We start from the raw sequence: 23,842 nt of genomic DNA on the forward strand, positions 1-23,842 counted from the left end.
ACCCTGATTATTATAATAATCATCAAAATATTTTGAAATGTATTCTCCACCATTATATGCACTACAAAGTTTCTTAATGTGACAACCAATATGAAGTTCGACAACTTTTTTGATATTGCTTAAAAGACAATAAGGCTTTTAATTTGTGTCACAAGAGAAGAACGATGGTGTAAATTGAAAAGTCATCAATAAAAGTCATGAAATATTGATCTTGAGATTTTGATGGAGAAAAAGATCCACACATATTAGTGCAAATCAGATCAAGAAAATATTTGGAATGAGTTGTGGTGGAAATGGAAAAGGGTTTGTGAAAATGCTTTCTAAGTGTACAATATTCACAAATACCCATGTGAGGACGAGCTTTGAATTCCATACCTTGAACAAGGTCACACCAATAAAGATCGACAAGCTTAGAAAAATCAGAATGATCGAAGCGATGGTGCTATATTTTACTGTTCAGATCACCAGGACACTCTATTACGATTTGAATCAAAACGTGTCTTTAAACATAGATGGGTTGATGATAAGGAGAATAATCTCTGGATAAACATGGTTGTTTATTTGTAATACCGTATTCTTCATCATATTGTTTTGCCTACTAGCCATCATCTCTAGTGTGATCATTTCTACTGCAATAAGAACAACATCTGTTAGGAAACTTGAGATGAGAGAAGTCACCACTATATGTAATGCATGGAAAGGAATGGCTTTGAGCAAATAAAGCTTGATTGATTTGTTTTGACTATGTCCCATTGTGAAATCATAGCAATTTCTTGATTTGTGTGTTGTCGTTCATGTTGTTGTGAATATTCAATCAAAGATATACAAGCTTGATCAAAATTGATCCCATCTTTGTCAGATAATATGATAACAATATTATCATAAGCAAGATCCTTTACAGTGTCAAGAAGCTGTGTCACCAATTGTTTTTGTGGAATGGCATCACCAACAGAGGCAGCAAGCTAATTGATAATATTCTTAAATGATTTGATATGAGTTGTCATAGAAGTTCCGATGTTGTATTGTAACTCAAAGAGATGACTACAAAGATAAAGTATCTCTGTGATAGTTTTCTTCTCAAAATTTGTTATCAAATGCTCCCATATAGCTTGTGAGTTAGAAGATTACATACATCAAGCATAAGAGATTCTTGAAGAAAAAAAAGAATATACTAATGATCTACTTTATCGCCTCCGACGTACTCGTTATAAATAGTTTTTCATTATTCAAAGATAGGTCCTTCAGTTACAAGGGTATTATCATGAGCCTGATCAATTGGTTGAGGCAGACATTCATAATTACCAAGAACAATATCATGCAAGTCATTGAATTCAAGGATTAGCAGCATGTTTACTTTCCATCCAAGGAATCCTTGTCCTTGAAAGTGAGGGATAGAACATTTTCAAGAAGGAAATCTGTTGACCATTATAGAATTTGACATATCTGGCTGAGAGAATAAGTACAATATGAGATCATAGAATTCGCACACCATAGACGAAACAACGACGAAAGTAAAACACAACGAGTCATACATAGAAGCTATGCTATAAAGAAGGATGTTTAGTTCAAAAGCATACTCCAAAATAAAGAGACCCAAGATAGATGAAATGTGGGCAAGAATAAAGTGACCCAGAATAGACAAAACATGTGTGAGAATAAACCGGACCAACATAGATGAGAAAACATTATCACTTTACTTTTTGGCTAAGAATAGATGATGATATGAAAAATTTTGGCAGAAACTCAATAGTGAGTAATCCTGACGAGACAGGTGTCGTAGAAGTTTGCATGGAAAGCTATTGTTTTGTTTGTTTTCTTGTTTCGAGTCCAATTTACCTGCACTGATATAACTTTTGACTTAGAACTCCAAATTGAGTAGGGATTTGCTAGAAGAAAGCTTGTGAGTCCTACATATCACAAAAATTGTTTCTCTTGAGAAGGCAACCCATCTACTCATGTAGTTCTTGAATGGAGAGAATATGACTATTATATTTACTTCAAATGGGAAGGAAAAGAAGAATAGTGGCAAGGGACATCCTTCCTTTCATTGTTGAAGGAGAAGAAAAGTAAGAAACCACATACCAAGATATACAATAGTATGGTCATGTTTAACATAGTTGTGTGCTCTTCGTCCTCCATTGTTACCAACCCTAATGGCTCTTTCTATAAAGCTCTTGGAGTTCCAACCTTAGTTGCCTTGTGCTACAATCTATGTCACTGTAGTCCTAATCAATCCATGTATTGTTAAGTATCGATTTCCAACTCATAATATAATGTGACATGCCCTCATAGCTTGAGCACAACCTTCTAGTCTAGTTTACAATTAATTCAATTGGTCCAAATTGCCATTTTAGGTTATCGTGAGAGCAAGAAAATTATCATCATTCATGTGGATTAGGTCAATTAAAACCTTTTCATTAAGCATTTTATTTAAGTCTCTAATAATGACTCCCATTCACATATCCACGGGGGCTCATTAAAAATGAAAAACCAATGTTTTCGTGGCTCCACTAACTTGTGTATTTTAAGGTTTAATGTGATGCAACTTTTCCATGGTACCACGAGACTCATATAAGGTGAGAATTTATGTCTTAATCTTGCAATGTGTAAAATGGGTTTCTTTGTGAGTTCATGTGTTGTTGGAATTTGGCTTTGTGGAAGAGGTGCTTAGAGTGGTACTACTTGTCAAGAATCACGTGGTGGGGGGACTTGCTTGAGGTGTTGCGCCAAATACACACTCTATACACAAGAGGAAGCTCACTCAAGAATACTAGGAGAGAGATGGAGGCAAAAATGTTTTCTTGCTGGTTTTTTCTTCTTCTTCCACACACTATACAATGTACACAAAGTATAGATAAGATACAACATAAAGGAAAGTGGCCTACTAAGTCAAACAGTGCATAACCAACTACACTAATCGATTGGCGCTATGTCTTTGCTAGTTGTAGGTAGGTGTAACAAACTAAATATAATAAGTGATAAGTTAGTGGCCATGTGAGTATCATAATGACCACCAACGTGCTAAGTGTAGACGTGCGGACCCATCTAGCCAAGCAGTCCATCATCAATGTCCGCACGTGTTGAGCTTGCCATCTCAACACTCCCCCTCAAGCTCAACTCTATCTCTCCAACTCCAAGTAAGCTTCGAAACTTTCAAAGCTTCTCTGCACCCAATGCCTTTGAGAAAATGTCAACTATCTGATCCTGTGTGCTGACATATACCAAGTCAATCTCTCCTGCAAGTACCTTCTCTCTCACAAAGTGGTAGTGCACCTCAATGTGTTTTGTCCTAGCATGGAACACTGGATTCTTAGCTAGTTGTATGCTGCTCATGTTGTCACAATGAATGACAACTGGAACATCTCCTTGCACGTCCAAATCACCTAATAACTTTTACAGCCATACCACCTCACATGCTGCCATAGCAGCACCTCTATACTCAGCCTCTGTACTCGATAAAGCAACTGTAGGTTGCTTTTTACTGCTCCATGTAACTGCTACACTACCAAGGGAAAACATGAATCCACTTGTAGATCTTCTGTCTGACATGCTACCAGCCCAATCTGCATATGTGTATCCAAAGACCTGTACATCCTTACCTGCCTCATAAAAAAGTCCATAATGTAAAGTGGACTTCACGTACCTCAATATACGCCTAACTGCATCCAAGTGAGGCTTTCTAGGCATCTGCATAAATTGACTAACAAGGCCAACATCATAGCTCAAGTCTGGCCTTGTGATAGTCATGTAAATCAAACTCCCTACTATCCTCCTGAACATAGTAGGGTCTTCTATCTTATCTTCAACATCAGCACTCAACTTCACATTTTGCTCCAATGGTAGTGAAAGAGGCTTACATGCTGTTATACCATACTTGGATAACATATCCAAGCCATACTGCCTTTGGGATAGCCATATACCATCATCACATCTAATCACCTCAATACCAAGAGAGTATCTCAGCTCAGGCAAATCTTTCATCTCAAACTTCTTCTTCAAGAAGTCCTTAACTTCAGCAATCCCATTGTCACTGTCACCTGTAATAATCAAGTCATCCACATAGATGACTGTGATGACCAAACCTGCATCTCCCTTTCTCACATAAAGTGAGTGATCAGCATCAGAAATACAAAATCCAATATTGACAAGATACTCTCCAATCTTGTCAGACCATGCTCTAGGTGCTTGCTTGAGCCCATAAAGTGCCTTCTTTAACTTGCACACATATGTGGGATACTCTAAATCCTCATAACCTGCTGGCTGCTCCATATACACTTCTTCTTGTAATTCACCATGCAAGAAGGCATTCTTAACATCCATTTGCTGCAAACTCCAACCTTTGGCTGCTGCCAAGGCAATCACACATCTAACAGTTACCATCCTAGCAACTGGACTGAATGTCTCTTCATAATCTATGCCATATGTTTGAGCATAGCCTTTTGCAACCAGCCTAGCTTTATACCTACTAACTGAACCATCTGCATTATGCTTGACCTTGTAAACCCACTTACAGCCAATAGCTTTCTTACCCTTAGGTAAGGTACTAGATCCCAAGTCTTATTGGCTTCTAATGCAGCCATCTCCTCATCCATTGCTGCATCCCAATGAGCATGACCAACAATATACTCAAAACAAGTGGGCTCAACATCCTCAACTAGTTTCACCATATAAGCATAATGGTGAGCTGCATAACCTTCAAAACCAAATCTTTTAATAGGGTATCTGACCCTGCTAGATCTGTGTACCACTGGATCACTCAATGGAGCCTTTACATTACTATGAGCTCTCTGTACACCTGATGTCCTGACTGAAGGAATACCGCGCTCATCATCCAAACTCTTTGAACCACTAGAATCTCTATCCAATCCCAAATGACTGGTAGATGCATCATTACCATCCAGCACTTCCTTCTTTCCTTTGTCCTTCCCTGCAACACTTATAGATCCACCTGAAGATGTCGGACTACTCCTTAGTCTCCCAGACCAAGGGCTCACTGTAGATATAGTACTAAATGATGTTTCTGGTCCACTAAGACTTTGTGATTCTTGTTTTTCTTTTTGCACATAGTTGTCCTAATCATTATCATCATCTAATACATCACCAATAGGTGCATACCAGCTGCCCATCTCATCAAAGATAACATCCCTGCTCACTCTAAACTCACCAGTGATGACAGGGTTATAACAGCGATACCCTTTCTGCTCTAAAGAGTACCCAATAAAAATAAAATTTTCAGCCTTTGGATCAAGCTTCTAGTTCATTTGGCACATGGACATATGCAACACATCCAAATACCTTCAAGTGCGATACATCGGGCTTCTTGCCAGTAAAGCACTCTTTAGGAGTCATTCCATGAACTGCAGCTATGGAAGTTCTGTTCATAATGTAGACAGTAGTATGGACAGCCTCAGACCAAAAATGTTTGGGCATATTCTTTTCAGCCATTAATGCCCATGCAACTTCTACAATATGCCTGTTTTTTCTTTCTGCAATACCATTTTGATGTGGGATATACCTGCAAGTAAATTGCCTCTTTACCCCATGAGACCTCAAGAAGCCATTGAACTCATTAGAGAGGTACTCTCCCCCTCCATCTGATCTCAAGCACTTCACTTTTAAGCATGTTTCTATATCAACAGTTGCCTTAAAGATTTGAAGTGCTCAAACACATCATTCTTTTCCTTCATAAAGTATACCCATATCTTCCATGAACAGTCATCAATAAATGTGACAAAGTATTTGCTGCCACCAAGAGACACATTGTGTGTAGGCCCCCAAACATCTGTATGTACTCCATCAAGTATATTTCTACTCACTTCTCTATCATGCGGGAAGGGTTGTCTCGCCTGCTTACCAAACTGGCATGCTTCACAGACTTTATGCAATTCTGCAACTCTAAAAGAAGGCAACCCTGTAACCAATCCTCTAGACTGCATCAATTTCAGCCTTTGCACATTTGCATATCCAATACGTTTATGCTAGATTTCAATATCTGCATTTACTCATTTTCCTTTAGCATACATAGCAGCATCCATTGCAAGAATTCTAGCATCTAAAGTGAACATTTGGCAACTCTACTTCCTTTTGCAACCAACCTACACTTATCATTAAAGTCTTCTACAAAACAACCTTTTGCATTGAATTGGACCTGCAACCCTTGCTCTACCGTTTGGCTAACATATACTAGATTCTTTGTAATTGATGGAACATGTAATACATCTTTTAGACTCTTTGTCTGGCCATCATACAAGGACAAGGGAACCTTTTCAATGTGTGAAATTGGGTGGCATGAATCATCACTCGTCTCCACATAACCTGGGTTTTGTAAGTCCTACATCTCTCCAAACCATTCAACATGACTAGTCATATGATTAGATGCACCTGAATTGGCATACCATACATCATCATGTATCCCCTTTCATGTAACTGCATTCATCATATGCTGCATAACAAACATATGCTCATTTTTGTCTTCATTCTGTCGTGAAGACGATGCATAGTTTCCTTGCTGCAATTTACACTGCGAATATCATCCTTCTTTGCATAGCAATGGGCTGCAATATGGCCTGTTTTGCCACAATAATGGCAAACAATAGTAGAATTTCCAGAACCTCTATTCTGCCATCCACCTCTTTCTCTAGAGCTCCCCCTGCCTCTAAAGTTTCCTCTGCCTCCAGAAACCTGCATTTCACCAAATTGTTGATTGAACTTGTTTTGCTGGTTATCGCTAGTATGTTCCATACCACGGTCTCTTGAAGAGGATCTACCACATCCCCTTCCTGAACTCGAGTAAAATTCTTGGACCTGTTCAACATTTCTTTCAGACGAATCACCCTGCATATTGATCTCTTCAGTAATCATGAGAGAGATCAGCTCATCAAAATCTAAAAATGGCCTCCGTACATATATTGAAGTAACAAATGATTTTCATGCCTTCTCATTGTTCAGGCCACTCAGAGTGGATGAAACCAAATCATCATCATCTGGCATTGCATCAATCGTCGCTGCTAAAGCATCCGTAATGCTCCTCACCTTCAACACATACTCATTGACAAACATTTTTCCTTTCTTCAAGGCATTCAACTCTTGCTTGAGTTAAATCTTTCGTGTCTTTGTATTTATTGAAAAAATGCTCTCAAAAATTGTCCAAGCTGCATGTGAAGTTTCTGTATTCCTATAATGCCCCAACATCGTATTATCAATGACTGTAGATAACCAATACATCGCCTTTTTGTCTTTCGCATTCCACTCTTTCCATGCTTTTAATTCATCTGCAGTTCAGAGGGATACCCAGCTCTGGCTTCTTTTCTTCACCTGAAACAAACTCATAAAGGCCCTTTCCAATGAGGAAGTTCGTCACATGGAACTTCCATGAAGGATATTTGTTCTTGTCGAGCTTCTCGATAATGGGATTTTCACTATTCTCTGCCATTATCACAAACAAGGATACAACATAGCAAGCTAGTCTTCTGCAATCTTTCACAACATGTGTACAGCACTACACAAAGCAACCTTTTTCACTGATTGCTCAATAGCACATGTAATCTGTAACCTATTTGCATATAAACCTTATGTTTGCTTCCTGCAAACACCTCAAAAATTACAGATTCACAATCTGTAACCTGTGCACCCACTTTTGGTCAATACAACAGAAATCACAGTGTACCCTGAAACTGTTGTGCACAACCTTATGGCTCTAAAACAGGGCCTGAAACGGCCTCAGATGCCCAAAATAACTGCGGGAAAGTCCTAAAGGACCTATCTACAGAATATACAATGCTCTGCTTGCACACCAAATCTCACAGCAATCTGAGATTTTTGCTCGACCTTGCTTCCGGTGCCTCCAATGGCATTATCCAAGAGAGAGAGAGTGGAAGAATGGGAGAGTTTGAAGGGGAGATACGGAGCTTTACCCTGAGACCTACGGACCGCTTATTGATCAAGAGTTTCAAGCCAAGCGGCCATGGCTACCTCTCATATAGCCGACATGCAATGTCTACCTTACGGGTGTAGTGAGCTTACCTTGATGCTCGATCGAGTTTCCTTCTCTCTCTTACACTCCGGTAGCTCCACGATCCTTGCGACAAGCTCAAGCAACCTCAAGCCCTCTCCACCAAGCTCCATCCTCCATATTTGCGTGAGAAAAGAGAAGAGAAGACAATAAGAGAAGATGAAGAGAGAAGATGGGGAGCTTTTTCTCCATGATCCCTCACTCTCACTCCCTCACTCCCTCACTCCCTCACTCAAGCACAAGCAAGAAGGTAAGAAACAAGAGAAGAAGAAGAAGAAACTTTGGCCAGACACAAGAATGAGATTCTCATTCACTTTTGAACTTTATATACATGCCCTAATTTTTGGGCGGTCATCTCCACTTTTTACATGGCCGGCCATTAGCCTAGGCCCTCTTTTCCCATTTCCCACCGTTCTAACTTATCCCATTCCCAACTAGTGCATACAATTTGCACAGGAGTGAGCATGGCACTCTTTTACAAGGATTTGTGAGCGCTTTCACAATTAGTGGTGCGCTTTTACTCTTTTCTTTTCTCGAGGCGACATTGAGGCCTTCTGGAGACATTGAGGCCTTCTGGAGAGGTCGTCATTCAAAATTTTTAGGGTCTGACTTCCATCCGGGGCGCCTTTTCCTTCCTTTGTCCCATGCCCTTTTTGCTATCTCCTTTTTCTATTTTCCCGCTCCTCTACTCCATTTTCCCTCTCCTTTGCTGCGGTAAACATTACCCCCCTCCTAGCTAAGTGCCAGTCCCATGGCGCTATGGTGGGGAGTAGTGGGGTAGTTGGGGTTGTTGCTAAGTGGAACTGGTGGATAGATGATCACAATCAAAAGGTTCTGTTGTGAATGAGAGGTGATGGAGTTTGATTAACAATGATTGGGAGAGATTCCGGCATGCTTTAGACTTCATGAAGATGCTCGGCATTTCTCACACAGTTGTAGCTCCCATTCTGCGATGGCTGATAAAGGTTTTGTATGGGCATCTCTAATCCTGTTCACTGCCAGCCGGCTGTTGAGAACCATGTAGCCATGCATCCCGTGCTGATCAGAAAACACTTAAACAATAAGCAATCTGCAAGTCTAGGGATTTGAACATACATTTGGAGAATATGAGGCTCCAAAATCTATGCCAATGGTTCCATCATTGAGTTTTGCTTCTGCTTGATTTGGTTCAGTCATGGTAGCCATCAACAAGCAGATGGTTGGCTACATCAAGCATGTTGGTCCATCCAACCATCGGAGTATGCAAAAGGTCCTGAAGTTGCTGTAGTGGTGTCCTGTCTGACTCAGGGAAAAATTCGTGGTCATTAGCGAATGTTGTGGATGATCTTCTTTAGCTGGGTAGCCATTCACTTAGTCTCACGATCATAGCTTGCAAGAGAAAATTGTGCACTCCCTAAGGGGTGTGTTTGTCTCATGGTGTGGTGTAAGTGCATGTGTAGTGGAATTGGAAGATGGGTCTAACCTTGGGTAAGCCCTTGGTAATGTTCCACACTTGAGGACCCAGTTTGTGTGTTGTTGGAGGTGCAGTGCAAAACTTAGGGTGACAGGTCTGGAAGTCCTGCCCTTGATGTGCCCTAAGCGTGAAGTGGGGGAGGGGCTCGGAGTAAAACCTAGGTGTAGTGAGTGAAGTGAGCCCTCGTGCTTTTTTCTTTTCTCTTTTTCTTTCTTTTTTTTTTTTTTGAAGAATTGCATACAAGGAAGATGTCCTGGCTAATGCCTATCACCTTCAGCTAGATTACGAGACGGTCGCAAGCATTGGGATAGGAATGCACGACTTTGTAGATATTCTTTAATACCAGCCTGGGCCTTCAGAGGTGTGGATGACAAGAAAGGATGATTACACCTCATGAAGTGGGTATCACTCATATCCTCTAAGATTTCTAGGCAACAGGAGGGAAGCAGGGTTGCCCTCATCATTAGTTTAGTCATGGCTCTACTATCTATCCATAGGTTGATGTCAAAAAAGAGTGGAGGGAGGTGGGGTTCCTCAGCTGTGGGTCTCTGCATTAGTAGGAACTTGATAAGCCTAAGATAATTACAGGTAGTTAAGAAGGCTGGATTTGGGAAAGAAGAAAAATCTACGAGGAAGCGATTGATAGATGGGAGGACATCCTCTAACCTAAAGGCTAGGCATTCCTCACAGCTCCGAGCATTAACATTATATATCTTAGGAAAGTCAAAATCCCCATGAATATTTCGATCATAGTCAACTCCATGCCTACGGGGGTAGGGCAGGTAGATGGGGTCATTGCGTTCTTCAGGGAGTGAGCTGCAGAAGGCGGTCCAGGTGTCAAAATTGGTATCCCAAATCCTCCTCCGCCACTTCAGCTATGCCTTGTAGCCTTGGAGGATTTTGGGAACCTTGTTTACCTTGTCTTGCCAGTAGTCTTTAGGCTCTTGCCTCCATCTGGTTATTATGAGGCTTCTTTCCTCTGTCCACCTATTTGCAAGATCATTAGCCAGATCCTTGATCTTGGCTAGAATACCTAGAGGCAAAGCATTGTCTAGAGAGCGTGGATAAGCAAATGAAATTTCAAATGGCCTCGTCTTGAACTCCCATTGATGCCATATGACCAATTCCTGAGGCCAATCGATAGAATGGAGATTCCCTCGTAGTGGCACAGGCTCTTCAGGGAATTGTCTTGGCAGTGATTGTGCTCTGCGTTGGGCTTCCTCTGCTAGTTCTTGTCTTCTTCTTTTGGCTGCCACAATGCACTCGGGCATATGGGCATCTTCGGGCTCTTCAGGCGGGAGGTCTGGTAGAGGCGGATTGGGCATTCTTTGTTGCTCTTCTTCAGCATCCTGCTCAAAGTCCAGACCCTCTTCGACATACTGCTCGATAACTGATGGAACCGCTTGTGGTGGTGGTGGTGGGTGCTCATGCTCTTCAAATCCAAGTTCCTTAAGCTCAACAGTGGAGAGGCCAGCATGGCGTAGGTAGTGAAATTGATGCTCTTTTGTGATTCATGTGCATGTTGGAAGCTCCCGTTCTTGAAGGCCATACTTTAGTGCTCGGGTGGTTAGTTCTAGCTTCCTTCTTACCTTCTCCACTGAATCATTGCCCTCCACCTAGGTGACATGTAGTATTGTGCTGAGGAAGGCTTGCCTTTGTGTGTTGGCACATACATCAACAGCTTCTACCTTGGACTCCACAAGCACTCTCTTGCACTCAGCCACCGTCAAGCGTTATGTTAAATCCCTCTCTTTCAAAATTGTTTCTTTCCCACTCACTGGCTCTCTCATCCATCTTCTTTCTTCCCTCTTCCAGCTCACTTGCCAAGGTTGTCACAACCTACTGCTGCTCATTCGTTAACAACCAGAGTTGGTTTCTTTCCCTAGATTTTCGAGCCAGCTGTTCTTCATCAATTTCTTTTGCCTGATTTGCAATGTTGAATCTTTTTTCTGCCTCAGAAAATAGCTCTGACTTTTCTTGCACAAGCTGCTCGTGTCTTTGGATATCTGCGAAGTGCAATCTTCTTTGGGTGAAGGCCATGGCTATGAGGGCCTCTATGTCTCCCTTGGTAATCTCCAATGCATCTTGCAGTAGTTGTGCCTCATTCTGTAGCCTTTGTGCTTCTACTATAGGAACTCGTGGCCTTTCTTGTTCTAGGAACTCTATTTTCCTCTCCAATCTATCTTGTTCTTCAAGTTCACACCATAGCCGGAAAGCTATGTCATATTCTTGTTGCTCACTTGGCTCACCCTCCTGAGCTTCTATTTGTCTATACCTTTCTAGTTCGATAGTTCTCTATTGCAAGTTAGCATACTGCTGCACTAGTAACTTCAAGCTTCGCTATTCTACCACCAGGCTTTTCTCTTCATCTTCCAGCCTTTGTCTTGGCGGCTCTCATTGTCCTGGGCTTCCTTGGTCTTTGCTTCCAACTGATCTTGTAGAGTTTTCACTTTCCTTCTTCGATCCAATCCTTGCTTTGAAACTTCTAGCCTTAAGGCTGCCGAAGTTTCCTTTTCTTTCTCTAACTCCACCAGGGCTATCTTCTTTTTCCTTGTCCAATTGTGCTATAATCTCAGCTATATAAGCGTCATAGTCAGCACCAGATGGCATGGGAGTAGGGGCTGTAGTGGTTGATGCCTCTAGCTTATGTCATTTTGGATCTTGCCTAGACGGCATCTGCGGCAGCGGGCCTTTTTGCTCTAGCTTTTGGTACAATTTCAGCCACTTTACTGGCAAGTAGCTACATCATGTTCATCAATTGGGCCGTGTTTAGAGAGGGCATGGGTTGCAGGGCGGTTGTGGTTGTGGTGTCGGTTGATACTGGCACAAAGGAGGAAGGTAGGGGATGCAGGAGGGACTTGCCCTTGCCTACAACTACTGGGGCCGTTTCCACACTACCACTTGCTTTAGCTTCATGGCGGGGACTCAAAGGATCGATCTCTCCTCGCCCATGGGTTTCGTTGATAGATCTAGGAGTGGCCTCTGCCAACTCAACAAGTTCTTTCATTCTTAGTTCTTTGGCTTCCTCCTCTGCCCTTCTTTGCCTCTCTTCTTCTACCCTCTTTGATTCTTCTCTAATTTTTTTGAGTTCTTCCTCTTCTTTTTTCCTTTGTTCCTCCTCCATCCTTCTTGACTCTCTTTGAGCCCTCCTCATCTCAGCTTGCTCTTCTTTTCTCAGTCTTTCTTTCTTCTCCTTCTGGCTCTTGTCACTCTTCTTTTGCTCCCGTGGTTTAGCCGCCTGAGTAGGTGGTACCTCCGACTCTCCTTTGTCACTTATTGTCCTTTCACTCGATCCTTCTTCCTCGCGGTGAGGTGAGCTTTGATGCACAACTTACTCTTCATCTACACCAGTATCCTTGATAGCCTCATGGATGATTGCCGTCATCAGGACACTGCCATATCTGATTGTGGAGGCTTTCAAAGAAGGTTTTTTCCTTGCGGATCGTGTAGTAGAAGTAGGAGAATCCCCACCAGCTGGTGTGCTGGGGCTGGAGCCAGGAGAGTGGCTGAACTCTTGATAGTTTTCTGCACAAAACCGTTCCAATCCACCTCCTCTGGAACTCCTGCAGCGATGCTCTCTAGTAATGGCACCTCGATTCTATTCATTAAAGCATTGTATCTCTGTCTTGAGAAAAGGGCGTGGACCATTTTAGCTTGCATCTTTGTTGTGGGGTTTGGAATATCAGCCAAACTGATTCCATCCACTGTGTGCACGTCAGCATTTTTTGGCTCCCATCATGGTATATACATCTCTGCTTGGACACCTCTCCTTCTTGGACACAAGCCCCAGGGCTTTCTCGACGATAGCTGCATTAAGGGGCACTTGCACCCTTCTTTCCTGGTCACCAGTCCTTACTGTGACCGTGCCACAACTCCTACCTTCATCAAAGCTCTTTAAAAAGTCAGTGCACATGCTATAATCTACAGCTTGTCCGACCTTTTCCACATACTTTCAAAGGTTGCATTTATCCACCAACTCTTTCACTGTTGGCTCTTCCAGGATGGCATTGTCTAAATTCAGGTTATGTTTGAACATGAACTGACTAAATCCACGTGTCTCAACACTGATCCCATACTTTGTCAGCTCTTCTTCTGTGAATGGAAGTTTACCCCCCTTTTCTTGTCCTGCCATGGTAGGTGCCTGTCATTACACCATGCCAATATTAGCGTTATGAATTGACTCATCATTAACAAAAACCCAAGAAAGAATGCATGTGATAATTTGCCGTGTTGCTTCAGAGGTATGAAACTTGGAAATGATTCAAAAGCAATATCTATTTCCTCCTTGCATTCTTTCCTATTTAAATTTAGTTGATCATTTTCATCCATCACTACACCTTGCTACATCACTTGGCTCTCACTTCCCCCCCCCCCCCCCCCCCCCCCTTCCTTAAGTTTTAAAGAAATCCTTCCTAGGATTAGCAAAGGAAGAAGGAGGAGTCACATGAACTTTGTGGGGCGAGTTACTTGGCCAACAACCAAGTATAGAGGTTAGGGTTATATTCAAGCTGGGCATGACGATCAAATTCACATGGTCGTATGGAAGCTTGGGTGATATAGGTCAAGACATCATGAAATATGTCCCCGGAGTTGAGGTGTCTAGCAACGTGCAATTCCTCTTTCGTAAGGAATTGGTCAATGCAAGGGTGGGCTAACACATGGTCATCTAAGTGTATGTTGTGTGTAATGGCCAAAACCCTAAATGAAAGAGGTGCCTCATAAGTAGGGTCGTATTCAATTGTTTTGATTGCCCTTCTTTGTTCGACATTGGTCATGATGCGACAACCTCTTTTTTCCCATTGGAGTCGCAAGGCATACTGCAATTGTAAGAACGAAGAATTTGAGCTGGCAAGCTGCATGAGCTCCTCTAGTTCTTGTTCAGGTGCAGAGCGAGCAAGCTTGCGGTACGAGGTAATTAGTCTTTTGAGAATGGCTTGCTCCTTTGAGATTTCTCCATTAGCGATTAATTCGGGGGCAATTTTGGGAAATTTGACGATCATAAATTCGTAGTCTTCCCAATTGCATGGCAACGCACGAACATCAGAAGCAGGGGCTCATCAAGAAGTCCTAGGTCAAGCCTCTCATAGCTCCTAGCGAATGTGGTGAAGGTGTTATCTAACACCTTGATGCATGTCACTACGTCATCTCCCGAGGTCTCAGCAAGATCCTTGGCCACTGAAAGGAAATATTATCTTTCGTATGAAGGGCTAAGACCTACTAGTGGTGATGGTGCAATTGTGCTGGACAATGATGACTTCATTGCTAGCGTCATAGATGGGACTTTGCACTCTCGAGCACTTTGAGATGCTGCAGTGGGCTTCAGTGGCATAGGAGTTGTGCTGCATTCTATCTGAGTCGGCCATTGGGGTGCTCAACTCCTCTGACTTGGATAATTCTACGGTTCTAGCTTTGGACGATAAATGTGTTGGGATTCATTAATCACAACCGGTGCTGGTCCAGCTTGCTTTGCAACTTGGGCTCTGTATGTGCAAGCCGTTTCCTCTTAGAGCTGATAATATGCCGTTTTGGTCCGCCAAAAGAATTAGTGTCGGACCGCGGAACCCATTTCCTGAATAAGGTGATCAAAAGCTTGACAGAGACTTGGCAAATCAAGCATAACAAGACAACCCCATATAACCCGCAAGCCAATGGGCAAGTTGAAAGCACCAACAAGCAGCTTGTGGGCATCCTGTCCAAAATTGTGTCGGAAAAGAAATGGGATCGGGATAAAAAGTTATACGTGGCAGTGTGGGCCTATAATACGACCTTCAAACGAGCCACTGGGCCATACCCCGTTCAAGTTAGTATATGGGGAGGAGTGTGTCTTGCCTTTAGAGATTGAGCTGCCGACTATTCGGTTTGCCATCAATCATTCTCTGAGTGATGAAGATGCACTTTTTGAGCGCTTGACGACACTGGCACATTTAGATGAGCTTAAGCTGCAGAGCTTATTGCACCAAGAGGTGGCGAAGCGCCGAATGAAGCAGCTACACGACCTCAAAGCCAAGAAATACACCTTCAAGAAAGGACAGCTTGTTTTGTATTATGATGCACGAGGTGAATTATTTCCAGGCAAGCTAGAGCCCAAATGGGACGGGCCCTATAGGATCGTTAGAATAGGAAAGAATAAATCCACAGTCTTGTTAGCTGACCTTGAGGGGATAGAATTTAAAAATAAGGTTAATCTTAATAAAATTAAACCTTATTATTTTTTATTGCACTAATACTATGACTGCCTTGCAAGTCTAGGAGAGATCGATCAAATATCTGCAAGGACATTGTGATACAGGTTGATGGGTCGTCAGATCCCTTATTTAGAACACCCATATTTAGAACAAAGGTATCATCAGGGAAAGCTCATTTGGTGGAGCAAAGGATAGAAGGTGACTGTGAGCAAGAAGACGGGACATTTATTTGGGAGATCAAGGTCTTCTGCCATCACTGCCTACAAATTTTGACGAGCATCCCTGTTGAATTCAATGATGATGGAGGGATGGAGCCTACAGTCCACCCGTTGAATATGTTGAATTTCGATTACCATAATTACGAGTAGAGTTCCGGATGGCGGGATATGTAAACCCTTTATGGACGTACACCTTGTACTTTGATGGGGCGTCTAGGGGTGCATGTAAAAAAGGAAGTGTAGGAGTTGTCATCTGAGACCCCCGACGACGCATTGTCATGAAGTTAGCTGCTTATCTCGGGGTGAATTTTACCAATAATATGGCAGAATACAAAGCCCTGATTATGCGTTTGAATATTGCAAAGAAGGGTGGTATCTGCCAGTTATTGGTGAAAGGGGACTCTCAATTGGTTTTAAATCAACTCAATGGGACGTACATGGTACGAAACCCCATCCTTTGCATGTACCATCATACTGCCATAGCCCTGCTAGACGAATTTGATAGAGTGTCTTTTCAGCTGATTCCACGAAATTGGAATCAGTTTGCCGATTCATTGGCTAATTTTGCGTATGAAGAAGACCTCTTCTTTAATTGTGGCCCTTGTCCCGATATATCTATTGATGGTGAGACAGGACCTGGTCGTTTGTGGGGTATGCTTTCTGAACATGCCCTCTTTGGCAGACGATGGTTGATCTGGGTAATGCAGAGGGTAAGTGAGACTCATCTGCCTTTATTATCTTGGACCCACAGACTCATTACACGACATGTGATGCGAACACCTCTTGCGATATACGCAGGAGGGATGGGTCATAATTTAATGCACCTAGTTTAGGGCTACGAGCCTCTGTTCCCCTGGGAATGGTATGCTTTGATGTCTATCATAGTTGTTTCCAGGAGGATGCTATGCGTAGTATTGTTTGATTTCATTAGGCCAAGAGGGCCAATTCAGTTTTGTAGTGAAGCATTTGATTTCATTAGGCCAAGAGGGCCATTTCCCTGTCTAATGCGGGTGTGTTTAATCGGGTTTTTGTTTTAAGTGTTGTGCTGGACAGGTTTTGTGATTCGTGGAATTTGGTGGAGCCTGGAGGAGTCTTTGCTGTGATGGAAGCTTCTTGTGGCCAATCCAGGTGATATCTCTCCTTTACGAGTACCTTTCTTTCCTGTATATGTGTATTTGTACTTGTTGAGGGGATATATTTTGTTGGGGACCAGAAACCAAGGCATGAAGTCCCAGGTTTAGGCTAAGTATGTTTGAGGGAGGTCGGAGTAAGCATTGTCTCCTGTAAAGACATTGTCAGGCATCGAAAGACCTATTTTAGAAGGAAGTCCTGGTGACCCTGTTCTTCTAGCCTGCTAGGCAGCCGTTCCAGGAGTTCTTGTTAGTAGTGAGGCAGTTAGAGAAGCCTGCCAAAAGATAATAATGATGATGCCAAGAAACCCTGAACATCCTAAAAGATGAATATAAATACGAAGGTGTGTAAAAAGGGGTTCTTACCCCTATTAAAGAAAAGAAAAGAAATGAAAATGTATAGGCAGTTGATCATCGCCTTGCGAAGGCTTGGTAGGTTCTTGGGGACGAGTCAGACCTGGGGCCGATACCTTGTCTTCCGAGGGGTGGCTTCTTGCTGAAAAAAATGATGACAAAACAAAGAAGGTTGGAGCGAAAATAAAAGTGAGCGTTAGAAAAGGATTAAGTGTCGCCTTGCGAGGGCTTGGTAGGTTCTTGGGTGCCGAGACAGGTCTTGAGGCCGATGCCTTGTTCTCCTTGGGTCACTATGCTCAGCTTCCTCCTTTTTACATGCCCAAGTATGTTAATAAAGGAAAAACCCTACAAAAAGAAATGTATTGAAAGAACATACTCCTCGATCAGGCTATAGGAGTCCTCGCCTTGTAGGAGCTCCTAGTTGTGTTGTCTTTAGTCGGTAAGTAGTTCAGACTACCACTTAGGGCAACCTCTTTGATAGGTTTTTTAGTTTGGCTGTGTCAGCGCAGTTGGTTAGTGACTCACTTCGGATCTTCTATTAGATGATGCTAGGCCTACTCCTTGTGGATGTCATGCCTTGGTTCTGTCAGGGGTAGGGGGAGCATTGTGCTGAGTTTTATTATATATTTGTTTTGTATCATTTTGATGCTTCTTTGGTTGTTTATGTGCAGATATGTTCGTGGATTCGACGGGCTGAGTCACCCTATCCCGTGGTTGCCTATGAGAGCGGAATTTTGGTGCCGAAAAGTGCTTAAAAATAGCTAAAAATTATGAATATCAAGGGAAAAATATTCAACGTCAAAGGCGGCGGCTCATGACGATTTTAAGCACCAAAGTGCTTTAAAGGTGCCCGAGCGACACTTGTTGATTTTTCATAATTTTTCAGACAGTCGTGCAGGTTTACACGAGTTACCGGCCAATGCGGGATGTAAAGCCGGATGCCCAGGATTTTTCAGAGCTCAATTCGGAGTCTAGACGGGGAAATGGCCAAGAAGTTGGGCAAGATTTGAAGAGGTGGACATTGGAGTTGCCAAAGTGGGCATGACCTTTGGGAGCCCAAGAAATGTTATGCCACATGAAAAGTTAGCAACAAATCGTGGAGAGAGAGAGGAGAGAAGGCGCCATTAGATCATGTGTGAAATTTGCGCCAAGATGTTGGAGAGGCCATCTCCTGCTTGTGAACAACCATGCCAATAGACATTGGCCCTTGCTTCCCTCTTGAATGCTGACTCTATCGCCGCCCTTCGCCCGTGAATTGATGGCTTGAATGCTGAGATAGAAATCTAGTCTTTCTCTCTCCTCCCTCTCTCTCTTCTAAGGGGGGATTCATGTGGGAAGAGAAAGGAAGAAGAAAAAATGGTGGAGGTTTGTCCGGCATCGATCGGATTGCTCCACGGGCTGGAAATGGTGACTTGTGATCGTCATGAGCATGAAGTGCTGCTGATTTTCAGATTTGCAGCCATGGACATGAAACCCGAAACACACAAATAAGCGGTAATTCAATGTTTTCAAAGGAAATTTGAGATTTTATGGCTTTTGATTGATAAAATGTTGTTCATGTGGGCTAAAAATTGTTTATGTTGCTGTTTTCCATGAGTACTTGCTGTTCATAATCAGAAAATCAGAAAAACATGCATCTTGTGACTCAAAATAATACACTAAAACACGTAAAATATGGAAAATCAAGGGGAAATGATGTTTTTGGGCATAAAAATGGAAGAATAAATAGGAACACCAACTAAATTTTCATTTTTGTTGCAAGAAGGAACTAAGGGCCACAACCCATAACCTATTTTGAATTTTTAGTTATAAAATAATGTAAAAAATAAGGGAAAATACAAGGAAAATAGAGAAAAAACCACTAAAAAAAGGGGAAAATGCATTTTGGGTGCGGAAAATTAATGAAAATTAAGAACAATGTTTGTGAATGATTGTGGGGACTTAAGCATGAGGATTTGCCTCAGTTCATCCCCACCTTCTTGTTCTAGTGTGTTTTTCCCGCTTTTTACACATAAAATGATGGCAAAATGTCTTATGAATGTATACGACAATGCAACATTTGATCGATGGGAGGGTAGAGTGGTCAAAATGTGTCTAAATATGGAGTAAAATGATGAAAAGATTGCTGGCTTTTGGTTGCATGCCATATAGGTCAGTGAATAATTATAGAATGAGAGCCTAGTAGCACGAGGGATTCCTCGGTGCTAGGTTCGTGCAATGCCGCATAAGAACGGTAGTTGAAAATCATTGAAAGGATGTTTTCCACATGTGCACAATATTGATTTCATAATTGTTTGAGCACTTGGCATCCACAATATGCATAAATCATGGAAATATTTAAAGGTATCAGAAATCTTGGGTGCACAGCAATTGCTTTCATTAGAACCTTGACCCATGTTGAGTGAGAGACAGGACACCCTAAGCCATAGGCTAGTCGTGGGGTCTAGGGGAAAGAGAAGTAAGGACAATGGTACATTCTTGTATACGATTAAATGGTACCTTGAGTGGATTTTGTGCGAAATGTTTATATGTTGAGCGACGCATTGAGGGGCCAATCCCCAAGGTGTAGGAGAGTTGCAGAGGGGTGGCGGCATTCAGCCGTTGGAGGACCCCCTATGTCTGTGCTTCGTGCCATTAGGCAATGTGTAAGGGACTCCCTCTGAGGAGTAGTGGGTGAGAGAAGAGTGGATTACAAACGACGTAATATAAACGCAAGATATTTAGGAAGGTAATGTGTGTGTCATCAACGCTCCTGGCCGCGAGGCCGTGGGGTTGTTGAGCGCGTGTGATAGAGGTCCGGCTAGTGCACGCTGGTCCGTTCTAGGTTCCATTAGTGGTGCGTCTGCCGAGAGCCGCTTAAAAGTGGCGGTCCTCGAATGCTGGTTGTCTAGGGACCAACTAGCAATTTATGCCAAAGGATACTGTGATTGATCCGTTATTTATTGATAAGCATCATCTAGCAGAAATCCAAAAGCAAGAAAGAGACGAAAGAGCTAGGCGAGGTGCTGAAATTTTTAGGAGATATTTCCCTAAGTGTAGCGCTGCTGAACCCTTATGAGGGAGTGGATCTAGTGGTCTTGGGGCCACAAGCAGTAAGTTAGGAGAAGGTGGAAGCTCTAGTGCTCCCCTTTCTTCCATAAGCCAGTCTACATTAAGTGCGGGAGGTGTAACCCCACTGTCCCTTATTCCTAGTGAAAATCCAATCCTCGTCATGGTGTAGCCTATTGCAATCCCAGCAGGAACGATGGATTTGCTGGCTCTAGGTTACTCACTACCCATTTTTAATGGGCTAGTTGAGGAAGATGCGGAACTCCACATTAGGGAGTTTCAAAAGTTGATGTTTAACTATCGCATCCAAGAAGAAGGACATTTAATGATGTTCTTCAATATGACTCTCAAAGGAAGAGCCGCTATATGGTATCATGGTTTAGAAGCCGGAACCATATTGAATATTGATTCATTTTATGGAGCTTTTCGAAGGGAGTTTGCCCCTGAAAGGGGTGGGCAATATTGGTTGCGTGTACTCAACGTGACCCGCCAAGAACCACACGAGGATATTCGTGCTTATGCAAAGAAAATAAAAGAGGTTTTTCGTAAGTTGGACACCTCTATTCCTATCCCCACAGCTGCCCAATTGCAATATTTCCTACATGTTTTGGACTTTAATATCCAATTGCAGTTGAGTAGTGTCCCCTTGGGGGATATAGATACTGCCATTACACGAGCACAAGAGGTGGAATCTCAACTACAAGCAGCCTATGCTTCTCGAGGCAATTCGAATATGGGTTTAGTATTGGGAAACAATGGTAGTAGTGGCCAAGGGATAGCGATGGCTAACCCTAATGGGAGAGGGAACATGATGCAGAATGTCCCTTTATTACCAGCTCCCCCTAGCATGTCGATGCCTACGGGCAGTCAAATGGCTCCAAATGGTGGAGGCCAGGCGGTCAATTCTAATACCATGCCTGTGGCTCAACAACCAGTGCCTAATCGAATTGTTAGGCCGATGGAACGACATGGTAATGACCAAGGCTATGAGTCGAGCGCTTCCAATGTTCTTGGCGAGGTTAAGGACATGATGAAGCATTATACCGACATGATTACGGAGCAATATCGGCAAATAGCCGTTGATGTCAACTTCCTTAAAAAAATAAAATTTGATAGGAAGTAGATACCCAGATGAGGGTGTACCTTCGAGGTTTAGTTGCAAATGGTGTGGTGGGCAACACTATCCAAGAAATTTCCCAAATGTTAAGTGCAACATCTATGGAAAATCCGGCCATTTAGCAGCTACTTGCTGGAGTAAGATCAATTCCCTCCAGCGAGGTAGTCGGCAACCAGGGTCTATTAATCATCGTGTGCAAGGAAATGATTCCCAGCGAGAAGATGGGCCTAAACAAATACTTCAACGACCAAAGACTACAATGGAGGAGCTACCCAGTGGGAGTGGGGTTAGTTTGATTGAGGCTGTACGCGTTAATGATGCTGAAACCTCTAATCTACGAGTTGTTCTTACAAGAGGTCAAAAGGGTAGAGAAGTCGACAAGGATAAGGCTGTCGACAGAAACCCTAAACAGGGTGACAAAGGAATGCAAGTTTTGGATCGTGCCATGGAAGGGGGACCTTTGAAGCCCGTGGAAAGTAAAGCCGATAAGGAATCACCAAAGAAGAAGGTGAAAGTTAAAAAAGAGGCAATAAAGCCGGTTCAACGACCTAAAGAGCAGATGGTTTGGTGTGAAAAGCGAACTCTATCGAACTATCATGAATTTGATTTGGCGAGCTCTCTTTGCGAAGTCAAGCCGGATGTGAATCTCTTACAGCTTATTAAGCTTTCCCCAAGAGTACGCAAGGAATTCAGAAAGATCCTACGTACCGGGTATATCGTAGAACCTTTGGGTATTGCGCGAGTTGGTGATGACTGGTTCGAGCATGCTGAGAATCATTGCCCAAGGGTTGCAGCCTATGTGGATGGGATATTAGTAGATTATGCCATTGTCGACACGGGATCATCTGTTAACATTATGAGTTCTGAACTGATGGAAAGGTTGGGTCTTGCGATCCAGAAAGATACCTCCACAATCCTCAGAATGGTAGATGATAGCTTGAGGCAGCCGGAAGGCTGCATTACTAAGGTCCATGTCACTGTTGCAAATGTAGAATGCCTGTTGGACTTTAGGGTGATTCGTTTGCAGGCCGTCCAAGTTACCAAGTATTACTCGGACGACCTTGGATCTTGCAAGCAGACTGCCAAGTAGATATACCTGCCAGTCGACTAATATTCGGTAGAGGTGCCCAGCGTGTGGTGGTTGATGCTTATCCTGAGTCCCCGCAGAGTGAGAGAGCTCCTCTACCTTCTACAGAATTGGAGATATTAGAAGATTTATCTGCCAGTGAGACATCATCGAGTGATGCGTCCAAAGAGGGATCCACCACGGAAGACATCTATCAGATCACTTTGAAGGAGCCGATAGAGGGCCAAGATCGTATAAGAGATGCAGATGTTATCGAGCTAGACCTTGGTACGCCTGATGATTCACGGCCAATCAAATTAGGTTCTATGCTCAGCACAGTAGAAAGGGAGGACTATGTGGCCTTGATTTAGGAATTCCGTGATATCTTTGCCTGGAGTTATGATGAGTTAAGAGGCATTCCTCCTAGTCTTGCTATTCATACAATTCCGTTGAAAGAGGGCAGTCGTCCTGTATGACAGAAAGTAAGGCGTATGCCTTTCGAACTGAGGGACGGACTGTTTGAAGAGTTACAGAAGCTTCGAAAAGCGGGTTTGATTTTTCTTGTACAACACATGGAATGGTGTTCGCCGGTTGTGATCAGAAAGAAGAAGAATAATCAAATCCGATTATGTATAGATGTTAGAGAGCTGAATAAGCAGACAGTTAAGGACTACTACTCGTTGCCATTTATTGACCAGATTTTGGATCAATTAGCGGGTAGGGAGATATATTCGTTTATGGATTGCTTTGCAGGATATAACCAGATGGCAATTGAAGAAGAGGACAAGTTGAAGACAACTTTTATTACTGTATTTGGTACTTTTGCGTATCATGTGATGGCCTTTGGTTTATGCAATGCGCTTGGTTCGTGGCAACGAATAGCAGATAAGACATTCGGTGACATATCCCCGGAAGAGTTGAAGGTGTTTATTGATGACTTAGGGGCCGCCACCGTGAGAGGAAGGCAGTTGATCATTTTAAGAAAATGTTTTGAGCGCTGTAGACAGTTTTACATTGCCTTAGACCCACAGAAGTGTGTTTTTGGAGTGCCTTATGGGCTATTGCTGGGTCATGTGGTCAGTTCGGTTGGAATTGCGACAGACCCCGAGAAGGTCAAAGTTATAGTTGCCATGGGTTCACCACGCACTCCGAAAGAAGTTCATAGCTTTCTGTCTTCGGTTGGTTATTACCGTAGATTCATAAATGCCTTGGCAGAAAGAACGTTGCCGCTTACAAATTTATTGTCCTTTAGCTATTTTT

Source organism: Lygodium microphyllum, chromosome 11 (genome assembly GCF_053477565.2).
Source record: "Lygodium microphyllum isolate KBCC chromosome 11, Lygodium_microphyllum_v1.1.10, whole genome shotgun sequence".
Classification (NCBI taxonomy): domain Eukaryota; kingdom Viridiplantae; phylum Streptophyta; class Polypodiopsida; order Schizaeales; family Lygodiaceae; genus Lygodium; species Lygodium microphyllum.